The sequence below is a fragment of the Cavia porcellus genome, unplaced genomic scaffold, assembly GCF_034190915.1.
Source record: "Cavia porcellus strain 051 isolate PalLab524CR breed Dunkin Hartley unplaced genomic scaffold, mCavPor4.1 scaffold_22, whole genome shotgun sequence".
Classification (NCBI taxonomy): Eukaryota; Metazoa; Chordata; class Mammalia; order Rodentia; family Caviidae; genus Cavia; species Cavia porcellus.
In genome coordinates this window covers 30,209,148-30,222,473 of record NW_026947505.1, presented here as the reverse complement: position 1 = coordinate 30,222,473, position 13,326 = coordinate 30,209,148, and the positions used below count along the sequence as shown (strand labels likewise).

Here is a 13,326-nt window from a genome sequence, read left to right as displayed (position 1 = left end):
CACTGTGTTACCCTCCAGTTATCGTTTTATGCTATTAATAACAACTCTCAGGTGGACCTTCCACACCCAGCACCATGCTGATTCAGTTCAGCTGGGTGTTATAGGTTGACCATTAGTTAATCTACCACTGTGTGGCTATAAGTCATTTCTTTTTATGAAAACTTTATTGCTGATTGCAGCTACTCAATGACATTCTGTAATTTAAAAAAAGACTGAGTGGACATTCTGGTGGCTTTCATAACACTTTTGTGTATGTGTGTGCTTTTTTATCTTTTGGTTTTTAAATTTTCTTACTCCATTTTAATCTTCTTTTGTATTTTTGTATTGTGTTAGTTTATTCCTTTAACATATTCTCTTAAAGCACTGCAATTTTTGCTTATTGCTGTAGGAGTTAATTTCTTACACTCGTTGAATAAGAAAAGCAGAATTTATGGCTATCTGTAGGCAGATTCACAGATTCTGAGGTTGAATGGCACGAGAGCCCCGCATAAACCAGTGGATAGTAATTATAGTGTAGGGAAGCAGAATGTGAAGCTAAACCCTGAGCCCACTTCTAGAAGTCAAGTATGCACCAACCACAAAAGGAATCTTAGTCTACAAAAGACTGCCCAACTGATGACAATAAATACTAGGCAATTCCAGGGTTACTTAGAATTTTTCAAATGATGGCTTTTCCCCCTAAATTAGGAATTTAGCCTGGAAAGAGATAGTTTAATTTGGCATGTAGTTGAACTTGTGCAGCAGTTGTGTACTGCATTAGGTGAATCATTTCAACATTTCTAATCTCAGTAAATTCCCTTACCCTACACAATACCATCAGTCAGAAGAGCTCCGTGTTAGCTATACACAAGTGCATGGGAATGCTAACTGTCCAATGGGGATTGGACTGAAAATATAAAGACAGGAAAAGACTCTGAAGACATTTCACAATTTTAAAAAAAAGTAGAGGGCATAAGAGTATAGGTGGCTAGGGATTTAGCTCAGCGACATAAGCGCCTGCCTTACAAGCAGGCAGTTGTGAGTTCGATCCCCGGTACCGATCAAAAGCAAAAAGACAAAAAAAAAAAAAAAAAAAAAAAAAAAAAAAAGAGTATATTTCAAAAATTTTTTCAAGTAATGAAACCATCCTAGCATCCACACAGGTACAATTATGTATGATAAAATGATGGTTTAAGTTAAGTGCCTATTTCGTGTGATGTTTTGACTACTTCATGAATTGAAACAGCAAGTATCTGTAGTCCCAAAATGATCTCTTGTATCATTTCCCAGTCAATTTTTAAACTATTCACCCAGAGACAGGTTTCACTGGGGTTTAGCAAAATCATACAGAGAGTTCTTTCCTGTAGTTTTTTTCTTTTACTTTGCATGATATTTTTGAAGTTTGTCCACATTATTATGTGTATCAGTAATCAGTTCTTATAGCTGCATAAAATCAGAGCTGGCAAGTAGATTAAACTATTTATTTTGATTCAGAAAGTGTTGCAATAGGGGAAAGAGACATGAGAACAGCACACAGTTTAATTCTGAATGCAAAAAAGACAAATAGGATATAATTAAGGAGCAAGTAGAACATCAGTGAATAGAAAATTATCAAAAGGTAGTATCATGGGCAACAGGATATTTTGGTTGGACAGGTCACGGCTTTGTTAGGTTGTCCTTCACAAGGTTACAGAAATAACCCTCCATGCATTCTGTAAGATGTTGTAGATTTTATTTTTCCATTTAGAACTAGGATGTATTTTTTTTAAGAAAAACAGAAAAAAGGGTAGAAATAATACAGAATTTCAAAAAATAGTAAGAGCCAACACTAGATAATATATTACACATTGATATCTTAGAAGTAGTTGCTCATTACAAAATCAAAGCATAAAAATGAACAAACAATAACAGCATAAACTATCCTTTTTTGATGAACTAACAAATAATTAGTAGTATGGTTATCTATCTTCCTTTTGAGCACTTTCTTTCCCTTTCATTATTACAATATCTATTGTACATTTTGGATCTTATTACTCTTAATAATTTCTTTTCTTATCTGAAAAGTTTATTATCATTATTGTTTATTTTTACACTAGAGACAATGTGATATTTACAAATGTGAGTCTGATTATAGTCTAACGTTGCCTTCATTTACCTATAAAAGCTTCAAGATCACCCTTATTTATAGCCAAATAATATTTCATTGTATAAAAATATGACATTTTTTTTTTTGGCCACTCTGCAGTTGATGGACATTTTGGTTGTTTCCAAGATCTAGCTATTACAAATTGTGTTGTTATAAACATGGGTGTGCATATATCAATGTGACATGACATTTTCAATTTTTTCTGGGAAAATACCCAGGAAGGGAATAGCTGGATTGAATGACACTTCTTAGTTTTTTGAGAACTATCCATACTGATTTCCACAGTGGCTGCACAAGTCTATACTCCTACCAACAGTGGAAAAATGTTCCTTTTCCCCCACAGCCCTAACATTTGCTATCAGTTGATTTCTTAAAGACAGCCGTTCTTTCTGGAGTAAGATGAAATCTCAATACTGTTTTAATTTACATTTTTTGAATGACTAGTGATGGTGAACATTTCTTCATGCATTTATTTGATATTTGTATATCTTTGTCTGAGAAATGTGTGTTCACCTCAGATGCTCATTTTTGGAGTGGGTATTTGAATTTGGGGGGGCTGATGTTTTTAATTCTTTATATGTCCTGGATATAAGTCCTTTGTCTGAGGGATTGCTGGCTAAAATTCTTTCCTATTCTGTAGGTTTTCATTTCACTTTGTTGGTGATTTCTTTTGAAGTGAGAAAACCTTTTAATAAGATGAGATCTCAGTTGTCAATTCTTTGAAGTGCTTCCGGGACAGTCTGTATTTTGTTCATGAACTCTTTGCCTACCCCTATGTCTCCAAGATTTCTACCTGTCTTGTCTTCCAGTAGATTTAGTGTTTCTGTTTTAATATTTAGATCTTTGACCCATTTTGACTTTAGTGCATGGTGATAGACATGGGTCTAGTTTCAGTCTTCAGCATGTGGAAAGCCAATTTTCCAGCACCGTTTATTAAAGAGATTATCCTTCTTCCAATGAACATGTTTAGTCCCTTTGTCAAATATAAAGTGGCTGCGTGTCTTTATAGTTGTGTTTGCATCTTCTAATCTGTTCCATTGATCCTCAGGTCTATTTCTCTGCCAGTACCATGCAAATTTTAACACTGTAGATTTGTAGTATAGTTTCAAGCCAGGAATTGAGATGCCTCCTGCCTTGCCTTTGTTGCCCAGAATTACCTTTGCTATTTTAGGTTCCTTCTGTTTCCAAATGAATTTTAGGAGTGTTTCCTCTAGATCTGTAAGGTATGTTACTGGTATTTTGATTGGGATTGCGTTAAATCTGCATAACGGTTTGGGAGCATGGCCATTTTCACAATGTTGGTTCTTCCTAACCAAGAGCAAGGGATAGCTTTCCACTTTCTAATATCCTCTTCTATCTCCTTTTACACAGTAGTATAATTTTCAGGATATAGGTCTTTTACATTCTTTGTGAGGTTGATTCCTAAGTGTTTCTTTTTTGGATGTTGCTGTGAAAGGTGTTATTTCCATAATATCTCTCTCTATGAGTTTGTTGTTTTGTACAGGAATGCTATTGATTTTTGAATGTTGTTTGTACCTAGCTACACTGCTGAATTCATTAATTAACTAGTAGTTTTTTGATAGAGTTTTTAGGGTCATCTATGTAGAGTATCATGCTATGTGAGAAGATAATTTAACTTCTTCCTTTCCTATCCTTACTCCATTTATTTCTCTCTTTTGCCTGATTGTTCTGGCTAACCTTTCCAGAACTATATTGATTAGGAGTGGTGATAGTGGACAACCTTGTCTTGTTCCTGATTTTAGAGTGAAAGCTTTCAGTTTTTGTCAATTTAGCTTTTGTTTGTTTGTCATGGTGTTTATCAGATTGAGGTAGATACTATCTATTCCGAGTTTCTGTAGGGTTTTTATCATGAACAAGTGTTGAACTTTATCAAAAGCTTTTTGTGCATCCATTGAGATATCATTTGATTTTTATCTTTGGCTCTGTTGATGTGGTGTATTACATTTATTGATTTTTGTATGTTAAACCATTCCTACATTCCAGGGATAAATCCCACCTGGTCATACTGTAAAATCTTCTTGATGATTTGCTGCATTCCATTTGCCAGTATTTTATTGAGAATCTTTGCATCAGTGTTCACTAGTGAGACTGGCCTATCGCTCTCCTTTTGGGTTGGGTCTTTCTCTAGTTTTGGTATCAGAGCAGTACTTTCCTTCAGGAATGAGTTAGGGAGAGCTGCTTCCCTTTCAATTTCATTGAAGAGTTTGAGGTGTATTGGCATTAAATCTTCTCTAAATTTCTTGCAAGACCTGGGCTTTCTTTGTTGCTAAGTTTTTAATCATATTTTCAATTTCAGTAGCTGATATTGGGTTTTTGAAATTGTTATATCTTCTTGATTGAGTTTTGGTAGTTCATATGTTCCTAGAAATCTGTCCAGTTTCTTTGTGTTTTCCACCCTATGTTAGTAAAGATTTTCAAAGTAGGTATTCATGATCTTTTGAATTTCCATGGGATCTATAGTAATTTCTCTGTTTTTATTCCTTATTACATGAATTTAAGTTTTTTCTTTCTTTTTCTTGATAAGATTGGCTAGAGGTTTATCAATTTTGTTTATTCTCTCAAAAACCAGCTCTTTGATTCATTAATTCTTAGTCTGAATTGCATTAATTTCTGCTCTGATCTTTACAATTTCCTCTCTTCTATGAGCTTTGGGTTTGACTTGCTCTTCTTATTCTAGAAGCTTGAGATGTAGCATTGGGTTGTTTATTGATGCTCATTCTGTTTTCTTGATGTGACAGCTTGTTGCTATATATTTCCCTCTTAGGACTGCTTTCATTGCATCCCACAGGTTTCTGTATGTTGTATTTTCATTTTCACTGAATTATAGGTATTTCTTAACTTCTCCTAATTTCACCTGTAACCTACTGATTGTTCAAGAGGTTGTTATTTAATTTCTACGTATTTATGTTGGTTTTGCAATTTCTTTTGCCATTAATTTTCAATTTCAGTGCACAATGGTCAGATAATATGGCTGGGGTAATTTCAATCCCCTTTACATTTACTTAAGAATGTTCTATGGGCTAATATATGATCTATTTTGGAGAATGCCCCATGTGCAGCTGAATACATGTATTCTGATGTCATTGGGTAGAATACTCTATAAACATGTACTCAGCCCCTTTGTTCACATGTTTGATTCAGTTCTGTTATTTCTTTGCTGACTTTTTGTCCAATTGATCTATCTCTTCATGATATGGGGTATTAAGTTCCCCCATTACAATTGCGTTGTTACTTATTTGGTTTTTCATGTCTATTAGTATTTTTTATATCATTGGGTGCTCCTGTATTTGGTACATATATGTTTATGATTGTTAGCTTTTTCTCTTGAATTATTCCCCTGACAAGTATGTAGTGACCTTCTTTATCTCTTCTGATCATTTTTGATTTGAAGTTCTCATTGTCTGCAAACAGAACAGCTACCCCCTGCTTTTTTCTGGGTTCCTATTGCATGGAATATTGTTTTCCATCCTTTGACTCTGGGGCTATGAGTTTCCTTTTGAGTCAGATATGCTTCTTGTATACAGCATATTGTGGGATCCTGTTTCTTGATCCATTCTATCAGCCCATTTTCTCTTAATCAGTAAATTGAGGCCATTTACATTGATGGATATAACTGATATGTACTAGCTCACCTTTGTCATGTTATTTCCTGCTGTTGGTGTTCTGCTTTTCCCCCTTGTTTAGTTGCTTGCCCTGTCTGATGGTTTCTTTCTGTCATTGTTCTGGTAATTGTAGTCCTTTTTATCTCTATTATGTTTTTTAGTACTCTTTCTAAGGTTGTTTTGGTGGACATGAATTTCTTCAGTTATTCCTTGTCATGAAACTATCTGATTTCTCCATTAAATTTCAAAGAAAGTTTTTCAGAGTACATCAATCTGGGTTGAAAGTTCTTTCAGGGCTCAAAATACTTCATTCCAACCTTGTCTTAACTTGGAGGTTTGTGCTAAAATGTCTGCTGTGAGTCTAATGGACTTTCCTTGGTAGGTTAGTTGTGTCTTTTCTCTAACAGCCTTTAGCATTCTATTTTTGTACTTTATGCCTGGGATCTTAATTATTATATGTCTGAATGTAGATTTATTTTGGTTATGACTGTTTGGCATTCTATATGCCTCCCTTATCTGTATATCTGTATATCACTTATCTTTCCCCATGTTTGGGTAATTTTCTGCTATTACTTCTGCTAGTAGTTTTTCTATGTCATTTGCATTTACCCCTTCATCTTCATTCATGCCTATTAGTCTTATATTGATTCTCTTTGCAACATTTTGAAGCTGTTGAACTGTCATTTCATGCTGCCTTGTTATTTTTAGAAGTTCTTTCCTTTCATAATCCCTAGCCGAGATCCTGTCCTCAAGGTCCAGAATTCTATCCTCAGCATCATTCATATATTTTTGCCAGCTTTCAATAGAATTTTTTATTTCTTGGATATTTCTATGAATTTGTTTCATGGATTCTACTTCTTTTCTATAATGTTCATTCAGGGTTTCCATCATTTTGCCATGCTTCTGTACTTTTTTTATCTATATCTTTTCTAGCTATGCTGAGCAACTCTTTTATTAAGATTTTCATATCTGTCTTTATGCAAGCAGTTATTTCGAATCTGATTTCCTCTATAGCCTCGTGGATTTATTTCTTTATTTCCCTTGCCATCTTCTCAGAATCTCGGGTGTATAACTTTTAATGTCCTCTGTTTGAATGTCTCCTGTACTTTTTCCTGATGGACTGGATGTTTGAGATTGCTTTTTACTTTTTTTGTTTTGTTATTTTCACCTCTTGGGCTAATATTTGGCCTTTCAATTCTACTAGTCTCAACTGTCCATAGTACATGTCTTAGGGCCCTACTGTGTCACTGATGTTTATGCAGTTGCTCCCACAGTGAAGGGGAGAGTCAGTCACCTGAATTTCTCCTGCAGGGCCTGTTGGGTGAGTCCTATATTCTTCCTAAGCTAACTAGCCTAAGAATATTGATGTCAATACTTAGTTTCTGCTACAGCTTCAGCTTTTTCCAAACCATCAGATCTACCTGGCTATAGTGACTGCCTCAGCTAGGATCTACTGTGTCACTGAGTGTCTCATATGCCCTTTTGATTTCCTCTAGGTTGGGGGGAACCTTATCAGCACTCCCTTACCTGGTGTTCTCTGTATGGAGGAAGAATTCACCCACACTTGCCAGGCTCACCAAGGTCCTACAGCTGGGGAGGACTTCACTCCTGTTTACCCACAGAAGTCCTTTATTTGATAGGGAAATTCACCATATTGTCATAAGCCTGCTGAGGTCCTCTGTGTTGATGAGGTGTTGCTGAGTCTTCCATTAGTTTAGCAAGGTTAATCTACTGCCGTCTGAGGTCTGAGGGTTGAAGAGGAGGTGTAGCTTGTGATCTGCATCCATCCTACGTCCAGGAGTAGAGAGGGAGGCACAGCTGACAATCTGCAGCTCTCCAAGTTTCTGGGGTTGAGGGGCAGGGGCAGTCACCAATCCACAGCCGTCCCAGGTCCAGAGGTTGAGTCTACCATCTGTAGTGGTCTGAAGTTCCGGGGTGATGATGTATCTTGAAATTTTTTTGTGTGTCGGTATTTTGAGGTAGATACTTTGAGATGCTTTTTTCATATAGATGGCCATTTTCTGCAAAACAATTTCTTTATTAAAATACTTCTCTTTGTTCATTTAATTCTATTGGTGCCCTGGTTTTTAAAAAATCAAATAATTGTGTAAATGTGTATCTGTTTTTAGACTCACTATTTTCTTTCATTAATTTATTAGACTATCTTTATGCAATACTACATCATCTTGATTATATTACATTTTGAAATCAAGTGGAATTAGTACTTTAAAATATGCCTTTATTCTAAGAGGTTTTGCACTAAATTGGATGGATCAGATTTCCATATAAAGTTTAGAACCTTTCTTAAATTTCTAAAAAAAAAACTGAGGCTGGAAATATTTTAAATCTGTAGCTCAACTTAAATATAACATACCTTAAAAGTATTAAGTTCTCCAATTCATGAAGATGCATCTATTTCTGTTTATTTATTCTTTAAATTTTCCATGCAATGCTTTTCAGATACAATGCACAGATCTTGCAATATTTTTTATGTTAATTCTAAGAATTTTACATTAGTTGATGTTATTTTAAGTGCATTTTTGGTTTTATTTTACATTTGGTTTTTGTAGGTATATACAAATATACTTAGCATTTTATACTGACTTTTTATCTCTGGAATTGCTAAAATCACTTATGATGTCCAGTAGTACTTTTAAGATTGTTTAGAATTTTCTATATAATAAGTCCCCTGCTTATGAATGAGTTTCTTCTGGGAGAGCATTTGTAAGTCAAATCATTCATAAGTCAGACAAATTGTGTTTTACACACCTTTGACATAAATCTCCACTGTATAATGCTTTGAACTTTCTAGCAGTCCACTCTACCTCACTACTGCTTTTCCTCTTTCTTCTGCACATCCTGCACATCTGATTGAGCACTGTGCTACTACTGCACACTATCACACTGTATAGTAAGCATGCTGAAGTATAACTATGACAATGTCCCGCAGACATGTGGATTACTTCTATGATTTGTTTTCATCTATAAATGTTTGTAATGCAAGGCTTGTTCATATAATGTGGGGAAAGTTCATAAGTCAAGGACTTACTATCTATCTATCTATCTATATATATATATATATATATATATGTAATTACATTATCTTTGGATTATTAATTTTCCTTTCCAATATTTGTACCCTTTTTTCTTCTTTTATAACAGTGGAAAATTGAGCAGAATGCTGAACAAAATTAGAAATCAAGAAAGGTCTTTTGGGAAGAAGAGATGCCCACATACCCATTTTGTGCATAAGCTGTTAATGGTTTAAATGTATGGTTATCAGTTAAAACAAACATGATTGGAAAATTTGTGATACTTAGGTCTGGAAAGATACAGATAGACTCTGGCCACAATTCATGAAGATATTTGTGTCCCAAATCAATGCTCACCAAAGAACCACTTCAGCAAAAGAGGTAGACATCATGAGCCATTTTGTGGATATTGTTTTCACAGCTATTCATATCTTTATCCAATTGACTCATTTGGTTATGGACAGCATGGAAGAAGGTTGTGCAGGGGCTTAGTGTACACTTATTGTATACTTTTCAAACTGATCTGACAACAGCCACTGATGAGAGACTAATCAGGTATCAAAGATTAGTAATGAGTCCCAATAGGATATCATTACCAAAGGGAATCAGACAGATTATATTAATTACTAATTATAGAAGGGGAATACTTTGTTCTACTGTAATACAAACTTACTTTTATTTCAATATTTCCAGTTATCAGTTATCAAAGGGAGAAGGTGATTCAGCTAGAGAAAAGCAAACATTAGTGAAAATTGAATAAAGGGGTTTTGTATCTTTTGGGGGGAGTCTTAGCATGTTTTTACTTTAATAAACCATTTTAGTTGTATATTTGTTTCAGAATGTTTTTACTTTTCATGCCATACAGAAAATGATTTTATTATGTGAAATATGATAAAAAAAAATGTGTATGGTGGTGCCAAGTTATAAAGGAATGGACTGTTCTGTAACTGTTAGGTAACTCTTCTGTGCCAATTTAGCTAAACTAGAAAGATTCTCAGAGTATCAGTCAGATTTCTTATTCCTCAGACACAGTACCTGACCTCCACACTTAAAGAGGAGAGGTTTAGTTTGGCTCGTGCTTCAGGCATTCAATCCCAAATTGAGGGGCTGCAAAGCAGAAACATTATGATAAAAAAGCATGGCAAAGGAACGTTGCTTACCTCATGGCAATTTTCAAGGAGAGAACAGGGAGGCTCTGAGGAGGGAGATAATACTCTTCAGAGGTATGCTCACAGTAACATACCTCTTTCAACCAAGGTTTATTTCCTTTTAGAGATGAGTATAGTGCCTCATGATCTTCTAAAGCCCCACCTCTGAACACATAAGATCTTTGTAGAACCCTCTAGATCTACACCATAACACTCAGAATTCTTTTCACTATATCATATTGGTTTGTATTTGATATTCCTCTCAAGAAGAATTTGTGTGAGATTGGGAAGACAGAAGTGAATTAATAGCTAGACTTTACATCAGTTTTCATGGGGGTCTTGCACTGAAGTAACTCATGCATATTTTTACTAACCAGGTAGTTTCCCTTGTTGATGTTGAGTGCTGAGCTTGCAGAAACTTTTCAAAACATCCTCTGAGGGGTCATGATGGACAGCAAAATGGCATCTGCAGCCAGGTCATCCAGGTAGTCAAGCCACATACACCACTAATAATAAGGTTCTCTGACAGAAAAGACAATCCTAAACTCAGTGTATTAGAAGTTTTGAGATCAGCAGGGATCCCATCCCAGTCTTGTGTAATTTCACAGCATTCTAAGGGGAGTAAAATCACTAGAGTTGCTGAAGCTTCCAAGTCTACCAGACTCACAGAAATAATAAAAACACTACCTAAGAAGTACAGAAGGAAACTAATATCTCAAGAGGAAATGCAGTTTATCTAGCATGGAGGTCCACACTAATGATTGTGGCTGCTCCTTGAAATCAGACAACAGAATTATCTTTATACTGAAGGACTTCCAAAATGGCATATGAAAAGTTGTATATTAAACGACCTTAATAAATATTCCTCAAAAAAGAAAAAATAGACTTCCGGGAGAACATGGCGGACAGATAACAGCAACTACCGGAGGCTCTCTGAAAAACTAGGCTCAGAAGCCAGGTATGATGCGGACTAAAGAGACATAAGCAGGTGGAGTTATGCTCTGCTGACTCAGGAACGAACTCGGCTGAGAGAAACCAACTTGGAATGCAGTCCTGGTGCTAAAACAGGAACAGAAAAGTCTTGCTGCTGAGGCTGGACCCTGCGCCATTGGAAGCCGCGATTTGGGTTTCCCGCCGCACGGTGGCTGGCTGCCTCTACATCAGCTCGGCAAGGAGAGAGACGCGCGGAAACTCTGAGAACGGGAGTCTGCGAACGGAGTCGAAAACAGGACGGGCATGGAGGCATGTTCTGACTTGTGGCAAGGTGAGTGAGAGAAACTGACACTCCACCACAGTTTGACTCCAGCGGACTTTCTGGGCCCGAGCAGTCCTGCGGGAGCAGGGCGCGGTGGGGACTCCAGCCACACATTCCCCTCTCGGGCGGGATTGGTGAAAAATGCCTGGCCTGCGTGACGCTGCCGGCGGACCCCGTAGGCTGGCCCAACCCAGATCGCAGAGCCTGACGGAGGCCGGGAGGGGCGGGCCCTCGCGTAGGCTGCCTGGTGCGCAGCGGTGAGTGGGAACACCTAACCGGCGCAATTCGATCAGGCTGTGGCTGACAGGGAGAGAAGCTGGGCCGCTCATATAAGCTTGCATATATAAGGAACAGAGAATATGGGAAGAGGCAGCAACAAGAAAGGCTCCTCGGCCCCCAATTCTGAGAAACAGGCAATAGCGGACACCGCACCAATAGACATAAAGCGCCATCTAGAGAGCCTCATAGATGAGTTCAGGAATGAAGTTATTAATGACCTGAAGCTAGACATAAGCAGAATAGTTAGAGAAATGCTAAGCCCCACCCAAGAAAAAACAGATGGTGGAATGGAAGAACAGAAAAAGAGGGGAGAATTGTTTGATGGAGAAAACAGGGAAAGCATAGAATACGTGAAGCAGGTTCAAAGGGACTACCAAGAAACTAAGAAGTCTATCGAAGACTGGCATAACAGCTTGAAAGAAACTAAGGACAGACTATCTGAACTGGAGGGCAGAATTGTAATATGGGAGAATGAAATGAAAAACTTCTTAAAAATAGCAAAGAAACAAACAGCAATAATACAAAGACAAGAAGATGATAAGAGGATCCATAACTTAAGGATTAAGAACATAAAAGAAGAAGTAGGGACACAAACAAGTGAACTACAAAAGCTACTCACAGAAATAATCCAGGAGAATTTTCCTAATTTAGCAAAAGGTAAAGATACTCAGATGTATGAGGCATATAGGACCCCAGCTACCTACAACCCAAACAGAGCAACACCCAGGCATATAATAATAAAAATTCCAGAAATTCAATACAAGAACAGAATATTAAAAGCTGTCAGAGACAAGAAACAGACCACTTACAAGGGAACACCCATCAGAATTACAGCAGATTTCTCTGCACAAACCATCAAATCACGAAGAGCGTGGGGAGAAATAATTCAAGCTTTGAAAGATAATAATCTCCAGCCAAGATTGAGATATCCTGCACAACTGTCCCTGGAAATTGATGGGAAAACAAGGTGCTTCCAGGATAAAGAGGAACTGGGGGAATTTGCAACCACCAATTCAACTCTACAGAGAGTATTGCAGGATATTCTAAAAAAAGAAAAATACAAAGAATCCAGAAATAGTGGAGGCCACGACTAATGGAGCAGAGAACAAAGTGAAGAAGACAAACTGACAGCTACTGACAGAATAAGAGCTCAACAGAAATGAGGCAGAGAAGATTGGATGATAGGAAAAGCTATTTTGGAGAAAATGACATCTTAATAGGTAATACTGATTTAGTATCATCTTGTTTTGAAGTCTCATCTAGCTTTTGTCCTTCTGTCTCCAATGGTCTAAATAGGTTGTATCTTACTGGATTTTATTATGTACGATAGTATAAGCAAAAACCTTTTAAAGACAAGGAGATTATACAGAAACCATTATTCATTTTCTGTTAGTCGATTCTAAATACTCTGTAATGCTGTCATTCTCTTAAGTGGTTTTACATTGTTTTGATATACTTAATGCTACAGTATACGAAGTTGTACTCAAGGATTTCAAGGAAAGAGACAATATGGTAACTACTTTTATGTCAGGATTATCTGGTGGTGAAACACTATTCTGCTTAAATGGTTATGTTTTGATCTGTGCTGTTTCGTTGTTATGCCCTCTTTTATCTCAATCTCCACTCCATTATTTACTTTTTTAATACTTTTTTAAAAAGTTTTTATCCTTTTAATTAAAGGAAAAAAATAGCAGGATATATTATAGTAATCCACTTTGACTTTCCATTACCTCGATTTAAAGCCCTGTATTACTCTCACCATCTGGTTTTTAACTGATATTCCCCTATTCTGTTTTGCTGGATAGTATCAGGTTCGAAAATTTAGGCATCAGCTGTGAAGATAATGAGATTCATTATAACGCCC

At 36.6% G+C, this 13,326-nt stretch overlaps 1 pseudogene; it reads left to right on the top strand.

Annotated features, from left to right (window-relative positions):
• The first annotated feature begins 10,372 nt into the window (after positions 1–10,372).
• On the top strand, positions 10,373–10,686 carry LOC100721052 (alpha-ketoglutarate dehydrogenase component 4-like; annotated as a pseudogene).
• The last annotated feature ends 2,640 nt before the right edge of the window (positions 10,687–13,326 follow it).